General features: G+C 45.1%; 1 long non-coding RNA gene across 1 annotated transcript; it reads left to right on the forward strand.

Moving 5' to 3' along the window:
- Positions 1-5,713: 5,713 nt before the first annotated feature.
- LOC122095987 lies at positions 5,714-11,354 on the forward strand. Its single transcript, XR_006145229.1, has 3 exons — positions 5,714-5,758; positions 6,686-6,875; positions 11,027-11,354. It is a non-coding gene; the product is annotated as an uncharacterized LOC122095987 (long non-coding RNA).
- The last annotated feature ends 495 nt before the right edge of the window (positions 11,355-11,849 follow it).

Below are 11,849 nucleotides of genomic sequence, written 5' to 3' on the forward strand. Positions count from 1 at the left end.
TGAAGATGACACCTGACACAAGTACTTATTTACCAAATGAGCTACTTTGTATTTTTTTATTTTGTTCTGCATTTTCCTTGTAAAACTGTAATTGTTGCCAGTTAGCACAGTGCAAAAGTATACCTTTTAACAATAGCAACCTGAGCAACATTTTTTTTTTTTTTGTCAGTGGTAGGGCCTGAACTCTGGGCCTGGACCTGGGCACTGTCCCTCAGCTCTTCAGCTCAAAGCTAGCGCTCTACCATTTGAGCCACAGCAGCACTTCTGGCTTTTTCTGCTTATGTGGTGCTGAGGAATAGAACCCAGGGCCTTATTCATGTGAGGCAAGCGCTCTACTACTGAGCCACCTTCCCAGCCCCATGAGCAACATTTTTGAGCTACTAGATTATCACCTACAAAATAAATTTAAATTTAATCGGCTCCAGGTAAGCCAGTCTAAGAGACACTTCTAAAAATTTTTATTGTTTAAATTTAGCCAAAATGATTATTCTCTCTCTCTCTGTCTCTCTGTCTCTCTCTGTCTCTCTGTCTCTCTCTCTCTGTCTCTCTCTCTCTCTCTCTCTGCAGTCCTTGGGTTTGAACTCAAGGTCTCACACTACTTTTAGGATGGTACTAATAAACCTTTGTTTCTCCCACTCTGTCATCTTAGTAAATTATTTCACCAAGCCATAACTCTAAAACCTGTGAATGTTATGAATGAAAATGGTGAATTTTTAATTGTCTTTTAAATTTCCTAGTCAGTATAAACCTTGTAGTCTATAACCACCAATTGGGAAAGATTTATTTCCACAACTCTTTCAGTCTTTTTAAACTTTGCCTCCTTCAATCTTTTGAGGTTTGCACCTAATGTCAAGAATAGTCCATTCATTAAAGTTTATATTGACCATTTGTGACATTCCGATGGACTTGTGGGTCTAATTTAATATATTGTCTGTAAGACTGATATACTCTTTTTTTTTTTTTTGTCGGTTGTGGGGCCTGAACTCTGGGCCTGGGCTCTGTCCCCCAGCTCTTCAGCTGTAGACCAGCGCTCTACCACTTGAGCGTCAGCCCCACTTTTGGCTTTTTCTGCTTATGTGGTGCTGAGGAATCGAACCCAGGGCCTCATGCATGCAAGGCAAGCAGTCTACCACTGAGCCACCTTCCCAGCCCCTGATATACTCTTTTAAACCAGACTGAGGGGTCCTCTGTGGACCCCTGCTGAATGTAGCTGTTGTATTTTATTTAAGCTATTTGGCTTAGGTTTCCTCCAAGATATAGTTTGCTATAGAGATCCACTCATGTTCTAACATTATTAGATTTCATTTCAGTTCTGTGTTGGCATATGTCTGCTGGATTCAAAGTGTTTAGGGAGTTGTCCAGATGAAGGATCTGAGACTCCTTATTAGCCTTGTTTAAAAGTGAGATATCTGGGCTGGGAATGTGGCTCAATGGTAGAGTGCTTGCCTAGCATGCACGAAGCTCTGGATTTGATTCTTCAGTACCACATAAATAGAAAAAAAGGGGGCTGGGAAGGTGGCTCAGTGGTAGAGCGCTTGCCTTGCATGCCTGAGGCCCTGGATTCGATTCCCAGCACCACATAAGCAAAAAGAAAAAAGCCGGAAGTGGCGCTGTGGCTCAAGTGGTAGAGCGCTAGCCTTGAGCTGAAGAGCTGAGGGACAGCGCCCAGGCCCAGAGTTCAGGCCCCACGACCGGACCCAAAAAAAAAAAAAAAGAAAAAAAGCTGGAAGTGGAGCTGTGGCTCAAGAAGTAGAGTGTTATCCTTGAGCAAAAGAAGATCAGAGACAGTGCCCAGGCCCTGAGTCCCCAGAACTGGCAAGAGAGAGAAGGGGGGGTGGGAGGGAGAGAGAGAGACAGAAACAGGGAGAGAGAGAGAGAGAGAGAGAAGGAGGGAGGGAAGGAGGGAGGGAGAGGGAGAGCTCAAGAGCAAGAGCAAGAGCAAGAGCAAGCGAGGGGGGGGTGATCTCACCAGGCACCAATTGCGTGGCTCTCGCCTATAATCCCAGCTACACAGGAGGCTGAGATCTGAGGATTGTGATTCAAAGTCAATTCTAGCAGGAAAGTCCATAAGACTCCGCTTGATCACCAGAAAACCAGAAAGTGGAACAGTGGCTCAAGTGGTAGAGCACTAGCCTAGAGCAAAAAGCTCAAGGACAGCACCCAGGCCCTGAGTTCAAGCCCCAGGGCAGGAGGGAGTGGGGAGACAGACAGACATAAAGGATCTCTCAGCAGCAGTTAACATTCTATTAAACAGAGTCTGTGTATGTGCCTAAGTGGGACAGGGGGTGGCAAAGATGCTTATAAAAAGGAGTTCCTCCATCTTCTGAAGGGTTACAATTCTTCATTAAACAAATCAGAAAATAGAACTGAAAGGATGGCTCATTGCATCCAGGCCTGGAGGCAGGGTAGAACACCAGTTGTGAGCAAAGAAGTTCAGCAATAGTGCAAGGCTCTGAGTTCAAGCCCTGGTCCTGGCATTCCAAAAAAAGCTGAAAGTGGAGTGCAGGTCCATAAATTACTAGTTGGTTGACCCTAAGCATATAGCGTTCCCATGAGTTGTTATCTTAATGGGAATTGCCCTGTACTAGCCTAACAGGGTGCCCCGATGAATCTTAAGAGGGAAAGACTGTTTTGGACTCACCACATCCTGGGGGAGTGGCCTCTCCTGATGTCCTATGGTCCCAGCTCCATTGTCTAGATGGAGGGCTGGTTGAAATGCAGTTGAAGCAGGTAAAGGCTTGTGAAGGAACAAGAGGAGCATTGGGATTTAAAGCAGCAGCATTCTTTTCCCGATATTTACTGTCATTAGGCAGAGACATCTGAGATCCTCCCACCATGAGTGTAGTCCACTCTTTAGAGAAGTTTTGATTATGTAAAAGCATAAATGATTAAGTATATGGTATTTCAGTCCTAATAGTTCGCAAAACAACCAGAGCTGTAAAATAGTATAGCAATACAATGACCTATTCAAAAGTCATTGTTTTTTTCTGAATCTACCCTTCCTTTCTTTTTTCTTTTTCTTTTCTTTTTTTCCATACCTGGGGCTTGAACTCAGAACCTGGGTGCTTTCCCTGAGGCTCTTTGTGTTCCAGGCTAGTACTCTATCACTTGAGTACCACTTCCAGCTTTTTTCTGAGTAGTTTATTGGAGATAAGAGTCTCACAGACTTTCCTGCCCTGGCTGGCTTTGATCTTCAAATCTCAGCTTTCTAAGTAGCTAGGATGATAGGCATGAGCCACTGGCACCCAGTTAGGCAATTTCATGTTACAATAATAGATCTTTTTCTTAGACATACTTTATAGCTATTGGTGAACCAGGCAACTAAGTTTCTCCTTAGGAGGCTTTTTTAGTATTTCCTACAGTTACAGATGAACACAGAAATCTCCTCACTCTCTAAATCCCTGGTGCCTCTGTATAGCTCATATCTCTTTTTACTATTCAATACCAAAGAATTCAAAAATTTTCAAATTTCCCAATTACAATAAATGCCTTCAGCCTCTAATAGCCTTAAAGAGCTCAAACCAAAAGGAAATAGGAAAAGAACAAGGTCCAAACTCCACCTATGAATTTGAGGGTTAATTTCTCTGCTTCAACAAAGTTGGGGGGAAAAAGTCAACCAATGGAAATCTGAAATGAAGGAAAACAAACCCCCACATGAAGGTAATTTCAACAACGGCAGAGATCTTCCTCTCTCATCCTTGAGGCCAAGGTTGAGTAGCAGTCTGTGGCAATCCCTACCCTGTCAGTACAGCATTGTCCTCATTGGTGCACCAGATTTGTTATCAGAGGCCCAGGGCAGAAGCCCACACTATGAGTGTCCCAGTGACTCAGTCTTAGCCACTTTTCCCAAGAAGGTAATCAAGTGGAAAAGTTGATGATGAAGTAGGAAAAGGAACTATAATTTCAGTGCGCCCACACAGAGAGGACAAGTCTAAGGGCTAGCCTCAGTGTAAGAATAGCTCCCTAGGGCTGGGAAGGTGGCTCAGTGGTAGAGCGCTTGCCTTGCATGCATGAGGCCCTGGGTTCGATTCCTCAGCACCACATAAGCCAAAAGAAAAAAGCCGGAAGTGGCGCTGTGGCTCAAGTGGTAGAGTGCTAGCCTTGAGCTGAAGAGCTGAGGGAAAGCACCCAGGCCCAGAGTTCAGGCCCCACGACCGGATCCAAAAAAACAAACAAACAAGAATAGCACCCTAGTGATCAAATAGCAGGGAAGGAACTATGGCACAAGTTGAGGGGTTTCACATAAAACAGAGTCCTACCAATGCCAGGGATGTTACTGCATCTCTGGGACCAATTTCATTTGTTTCATAGGATGTTTATCAGGCCTGTGGTACTAGAAAAGAGTAATCTCTGCTTGCTTCTCAAGGTATTTATCAAGCAGACTTGATATTTAAAATAAAACTGAAGGCAAGGACCACTTGGAAAAGGACAGATAAGAGGAGGAGAAAATGAAGTTCGATGGATGAATAATTACTTTATCATTCACTAATCCCATTTGTGAAAGCTCCCTGGGCCTGTTGGGGGGAAGGGTTTCATCATGATTTAGGGGGAGGAAAAGAAGGGGACACATACATTCAGTCCATCATAGTATGCCATTTCATCTCCCATGCCAGGCATTGGTGGGCACAGCACAGGCTTAGTGTATCTGTAAGGTTACACCTTGAGTGTCAGTTTGGATCAGGACACTTAGGATAACAGTAGGAAAATGAGATTTGTTTTTGTGGGTAGTGACTGGAAAATAGATAAGGCTGCTGAGGATAGGTAGAGTCCCAAAGGCAGCTGACCTAGAAGGTGGAGTGGTCTGGCCTGCTTTAGTCCTAAGAGAACAAATGTTCAGGGAGCTGAAGATGAGTGAGTCAACAGCCTCAGGGCTGGAGGGACAGAAGCAAAACTCTACATCGATGAAGGGTGAAGGATAGGGTGAAGTGTGGGATAAAAGGGCTAATGCTGCTGGAGAGAGGAGAGGTGTGGGCAGTGGAGGACGAAAGATGTCTACAGGGTAGTCCATGTTTTTCTACCTGACATCTTCCTAGAGTGAGAACACAGGACTCTCCCAAGGTAAATCCTGTTCCAGGGGACACCAGCCTGCCTTTTTCTCCCTGTGAGTCCTCTGGTTGTAGCTTCTGAAGAGAAAGCTGTATGACTCTGGCCACCACAAATGACTTTCCCAAGGCTGTAACCCACAAGAGGGGCCTTCCACCCAAGGGGTGGGAAGACTGACAGGCAGTCCCAGCCAGGGAAGGAGAGGTGTGGGCACTGCTGCTATTTCTAACTGCCAGAGGGAAGGGAACCTTGACTATTTGAAAAGCAGGCTGCTTGTCAGGGGTGGAACCCAACTCGCAGCTGTCAGGGCTGTCACATGGAAAGCACTTGGCAGGGGGCGGCAACAGGGGGCTTGGACTGACAGGGCTGTGATTTTGAAAGAAATGTCTTTAAGAAAGCGATTTAAAGTAGGAGAGAAATATTATTATTAGATAATGGCTGTCAGGTTCTTTTTTGAGGTGTTCTCTGAGCATTTCATAATCCTCTCATCCTTAAATGGTAAGCCCTTCTTGGCTGGGGGCCATGAACTGTGCCTCTGGGGGTTTTACCCCAGCCCTGGCATGCAACAGGTGTCAGGAGGTATTTGCTGCCTGACCAATGGTCACTTGGGTGGAAGGTTTTCTAAATAAGCCTTTAGGTTTTGTTAATAAACTACAATGTTGGGTGAGTATTTGATCTTTGAATACTTGAGCCCATGGAGCCCAGCTAGGACCAGGTATGTACCAGACCCCTCAGCAGGAGCAGCAGAGGACGGGGCTCTGGGGATCACCCACCTGAGACTCAACTTCCTTAGAGTCCTTCCTGTAGGCCTTCCTCATAGTTCTTTCTCATAGTCAGTACTCCATCAGGCCTGTCTCCTGAGCCCCGCTTCTTCCCAGACCACCCTAGGCCCTAGACCTGAAACCACTTCTCTGCTTCCTGTGCTTACTGCTGGGATTTTAACGCCTATCCCAATGTCCTCCAAAACATTAACCTTGTGACGAGTTATGCTTCCTCCCTTTGCCATGCCTGCTCATGCTGCCTTGTTCTAGAGCTCCTCATCTACTGCCAGGCAAAGTCCAGACACACTGTAGTGTTCATTCATGGCTCAGTCTCCCGGATCCCCAGACTGTTTGGACTCTGGAGTTAGAGGCTTTCCTGCCAGGATATTCCCATCTCTTCTTCAACTACAGATGGGAAGAGGGGATTATTTTATTTCATCTTCTTGTTTCAAGTTCTGGGGGTGGAGCTAGGCCCTTGCACATGTTAAACATGCATTGCCTCTGAAACACACCTTGTCCCTGGAAGGGAGATTTTTTTTTAACTTTTTTAATTTTAATTTAATTTAATTTTTTGCCAGTCTTGGAGCTTGAACTCAAGCCTGGACATTATCCCGGAGCTTCTTTTGGTCAAGGCTAGCACTCTTACCACTTGAGCCACAGTGCCACTTCTGGCTTTTTCTGCTTGTTTGGTACTGAGGAATTGAAGCCAGGGCTTCATGCATGCTAGGTAAGCACACTACCACTAAGCTACAGGCTTTTCTTATTTCTTATTTCCTCCATCCTGGGAGGAGGAGGGTCCTAATTGTAACCTCATGCTGCTGGGCTGAGGACAACAGGCAGAGGCCATGTGTGGTGTGGCTCAAACTCCTTTCTCCTTGCAGCTACGCTCTTTGCCTTCTGTACAAAAGAGAAGCACTCATGGACAGGATTTGCTGAGTCAGCAGAGGATGGGCTCATCACTAGGTTCTGTCAGATATATGACATTAACTGTTCCTGGGGGTCACAGTGCACAGCTGTCAGATGGGGCCTTGCACCTTGGAAAATAAACCTGCCTGGTGCTTGTTTTGCCAGGTAAGATTAGATAAGACTATTTGCTACCTTTTTTGTGTGTAAGTGTACTTTCACTTAAGTTTGTAGTGTTTCAGAGCCAAAGAGCCCTAAGTGCAATTGTCACGTGAGGTTGCTGTAGCCCAGAGAGACATTGTGTGATTATTTTTTATTTTTGTGCCAATACTGGGGCTTGAACTCAGAACCTGGATGCTGTCCCTTATACTTTTTGTTCAAGGTGGCCCTCTACCTCTTGAGCCAAAGCTCCACTTCTGGCTTCTTGGTGGTTAATTGGCAACAAGAGTCCCACAACTTTCCTGCCTGGGCTGGCTTTGAACCATGACCCTCAAATCTCAGCCTCCTGAGTAGGTAGGATTACAGGAATGAGCCACTCATGCATGGTTGGCCATAGTAAATCTGGCGAGAGGTGGAGCTAGTGCTCATAGCTTTACCTGCCCCATTTCCCATTTGCTTAATTCTACATAAAACTTGACACATTGCCTGTCTCCTCAGTGTAGATTTTTTTTTCATTTTTAAAATAAAACCTTATCATACATGTGATATGACCTCATTTAAATCAACTGTCCAGAAAGGAAAATGACTAGAGACAAAGCAAATTCATGGTTCTCAGGGAAGAATTCATGGTTCCCTCACGGGAACAAGGAGCATACAGCTTTTGTTTGAAGTGATGAAACATGTCCCAAAATTAGAATGTGATATTTGCTCAACTCTGTGAATATACGAAAAACCACTTAAGTGCACACTTTATTTTTTATTTTTTTATTTTTTTTTGGTCCAGTCGTGGGGCTTGAACTCTGGGCCTGAGCGCTGTCCCTCAACTCTTCAGCTCAAGGCTAGCGCTCTACCACTTGAGCCACAGCGCCACTTCCGGCTTTTTTCTTTTTGCTTATGTGGTGCTGAGGAATCGAACCCAGGGCCTCGAGCATGCAAGGCAAGCGCTCTACCACTGAGCCACCTTCCCAGCCCTTAAGTGCACACTTTAAAGAGCGAGTTTATCCTTGCACTTTACTAAATCTCTTATCAGAAAAACTCAATAACATTCAAAGAGGTGGCAGATTGTGATTTATCTTTATGCTCAGTTCTAACAAAAGCACTACTCCTTTCAATTTTCTGTGCTCTCTTCCAGACTTTCTACATGTATTTAAAGGAGTTTTAGGCAGAGCTGTAGTCATAGTGATTTTTTTTTTATCCATCCTGTGTTCCTATTCTAAACATTGGTATTCTTAGGATAACAGAATAAAAATCTCCTATTCATCAGGTTGTTGACTCTTTGATATGGAGAAAGCAGATCGGAAATTGGACGGGCAGCTATTGCAGTTGATAAGCCTGAACTAAGACTTGTGGGAGGGTGTGAATGAGGACTGGTACTAGAAGGACACTTGTCAGCTTTAAGCAGGAAAAGGGAGCCAAGGCCTCCATGAGCACAGAGATCCTAGTGTTGCCATCCAAAGATACCTTTCCTTCTCCTCTGTCATTAAAGCTAGAGGCAATGATGGACCAATTAGAATAGAGGACACCAGCTGGGACTGTTCACCTTCATGGTCACTAGCTCCTGATGTTCTTGAGACCAAAGGGATTAGTGCCTGCCAAGAATATAATCCCCAAAATTGAGGTGTTAGAAATTTGACTCCTACCCCCATTGTAGGTGTTATGAGGTAGGGCTTTAAGGTATGAGCATTCTACTCTAATAGTGGATTAATTTCAGTGTCTCAAGAGTAGATTTGTTATTAAATAAGTGGGAGCCAGACATGGTAGTACACACCTGTAATCCCAGCACTCAGGAGTTTGAAGCTGAGGATCACCAGCCTAGGCTCTGGCAACCCCTGTGCCCCTGGGCAGGGCTTTCAGGGCTCCTCATTTAATACGGGCAGCAAGTGATGAGATAGCTCCACAAGACCTTGCTTGTTCACTTGGTTCTTCCCTTGAGGCTGAGCACTTGGGTGGTTTCCAGCTTTGCCTCCTAACAAGTAACAGAGCTTTGTGAATTCATATGCAAATATTTTTCTCCTCAACTCACTTCCTCTAAGGCATGATGCCATAGCAAGAGGTGCTGGCTTCCACACTGTGGTCCTGGTGCCCAGGTTTTGGGAGAGCCATTCCCAGTGCTAAGGTGGCGACAGCTGGGGAAGCGTGTTGGCCAGCTCTGAGTGCTGTCAGAATGTGATGTTTAGATTATCTTTGTATTTAAACAAGATGCCCCATCCTCAAGATTGGCATTTCCTCTGCATTTCGAGTTTGCATGGCAGATCTGTGAGCCAGAACACAAGCCCTACCTTCCTTACCTCAGGACCACCACCCTGTATGTGTACCCATAGGTCTGGTTTGGGTCTAGGAGGGATACTATAGAGAAGAAGGAAAATATCAGGCCTTAGATTTTTCCCTCAGAGAATATACAAAGCCCTCATGGTGGCTCGAACAGAAGCAACAGCCACCCTTGGTAATTGCAAGATGAAGAGATTATTGATCATTTACTCACCAGGCCTGCCTGGACCTTTGGGGGGTTGTAAGCTAGAGTATCCTTCTCCTTCTTCCTGCTATATGTAAACATTCCTAGAGCTCCCTAGTAGAACTTGCAGTCTGGGTATGAACTGGTTTCTGGGCACAAAAAAGCTGTTGCTGCAGATCCAGACAGCCCTTCATGCACACAGAGGCCCTCCCTCGACCTGCTGGCTTAGGGTTTTACTAGCCCTAATTAAGCACACAGCATTTACTGAATGTAATAATATCCACATAACTTCTTAGGTTCTCTGCAACCTATTAAAGTTATTGAAAAATAATATTTGTCTTCCTTAGCCAAGAATCATCCAGCCCTCAGTTTTAAGGGTGTGCAGTAAAAATTGTAGCAGGTCTTGGGGAAAGCAATATGTTTTTTGAGCTCTTACAGTGGTCACACTGTAAGACAAGCTAAGGATACTTCTAGAACTGTAAGATGTAGCCAGACTAGTCAAAACTTCTCCTGTCCCTCTCACAATGAATCTCTGGGGCCAACTGAAGCTAGAAATGCAGCCATTGCCAACCACTGTTTCACTTGTGCTATTAACCATGTGGGTGAGGTAAGTCTCCGTGTTCTAGTTGAGGAAGGGAGCTACAGTCCCGTGGTCTTAGTGGGAACATATCACAGGTATCTCCCTGTTTTCCATGTATCCGTGCCACCATTGGGAGGGTACCAGAAGGGGAAAAACTGGCTTCATCTGGTACTATTTTCTGTTTCTCCTTTCCATTCCTTTCCTTTGTCTTTCTTTCTATCTATCCTTTCTTTTTGTTTGTTTGTTTTTTTTCTTTTTTATGTCAGTCCTGGGGCTTGAACTCTGGGCTTGGGTACTGACCCTGAGTTTTGTGACCCAAGGCTAGTGCTCTACCTCTTGAGCCACAGCTCTGCTTCCAGCTTTTTGGTGGTAAATTGGAGATTAGAGTCTCACAGGCTTTCTTGTCCAGGTTGACTTCAAACTGTGATCCTCAGAACTCAGCCTCCTGAGTAGCTAAGATTATAAGCATAAGTCATCGGTACCCAGGTATTTTCTATGCTTTTGTTTCAACTACAATCATTCACTTCTTTCCAAGTGTCTAGTTTCTTACTCTCCCCAAATTGATAGACCTTATGCACTAAATAGTAAGACTTGCAAACAAGGCATTTATTACATCTAACTCTTTCCCTTTTTTTTATTAATCTGATGTCAAATTCTCATTCTGTGTAAGAAAACCAGGGATTGTACACTAAATCTGACTCTGGGAACATAAAGAAACTCTGCAGTTTAGTCAGGCCAACCTTCCTTCCTTCACAGTCTTAAGAACTAGGTGCTCATTGTCCCCTGTCCACTCATTACAAATTCCCTATTGACAAAATCCAGGTGTTGGGCTGGGAAGGTGGCTCAGTGGTAGAGCACTTGCCTTGCATGCCTGAGGCCCTGGGTTCGATTCCTCAGCACCATATAAGCAAAAGAAAAAAGCCAGAAGTGGCGCTGTGGCTCAAGTGGTAGAGCGCTAGCCTTGAGCTGAAGAGCTGAGGGACAGCGCCCAGGTCCAGAGTTCAGGCCCCACGACTGGACCAAAAAAAAAAAAAAAAAAAAAACAAAATCCAGGTGATCACCTGCCTTCTTAAATTCCTTGCTAGCTGAGTGCTCAATTGATAATTTAACAAATTTTCATTTTTCCAGAGACTACAGACCCGTCTACCTCACTTCAACCATTTCTTAGCTAACTGCACTCAGCATGCCCTCTGTTGTTGGTCTGGCCAAGTGATCTGGAATGCACGTCACAGTGGTGCCACCCACTGGCTCCTCTTACCCTGCTATTCCTTCACAGAAGCACTTCCCCAATGAGTTTACTTCTGGCGTCAGAAAGAAAAGTAAGTTACATGGACTCTTGTGTTTGTGGGTCCCACCCTCCCCTTGTCCATCTGCTTCCTCCTGGCAGGGTCTGCCCCACAGCCTAAGTCTTCATGCTGGCAGCTCAGAGGAAACACTGACTCTCTGCTTTGTTGCCTGGGTGAATTTCTGCGGCATGGACAGCAGTCCTGGACTTGTGGCCACCTCATTCCCCTAAAGGGGATCATATGAGAATTGGACAAGACTCCAGACTTCTCCCTAGAATTGGTATGAAAATGGACTATGTGTGAGAACTCTCCATAAGGCTCCCTGCAGCCTGCAAACCTTTCTCCCTCTTTTTTTTTGCTTCTCTCCGCCCCCTAAAGCAAGCTGTACCAATGCCCTTGGATCATAAAAGACTGCCTTGGGTTTCTGGAGTACGTAGTTTGTTGTGAGATACACCACCATAACTCTGCCAGGAAATCTACACCACCAGATTTAATCTCTCTGGATGAAGATGTGAAAGGGCTTTTTTTTTTTTCATTAAGGTCTCTTAATTGCCTGGGGGTCACCCCTGGGAACCTGGACAAAGGGGTGCTAAGATATATCCCTCTTTTGAGTACTCAGATGGCACTCCAGACTTTCAGTATTCACTATCAGTTAGCATACTGGA

The sequence above is a fragment of the Dipodomys spectabilis genome, unplaced genomic scaffold (genome assembly GCF_019054845.1).
Source record: "Dipodomys spectabilis isolate Male_0828 unplaced genomic scaffold, ASM1905484v1 ptg000363l, whole genome shotgun sequence".
In the NCBI taxonomy this organism is placed as follows: Eukaryota; Metazoa; Chordata; class Mammalia; order Rodentia; family Heteromyidae; genus Dipodomys; species Dipodomys spectabilis.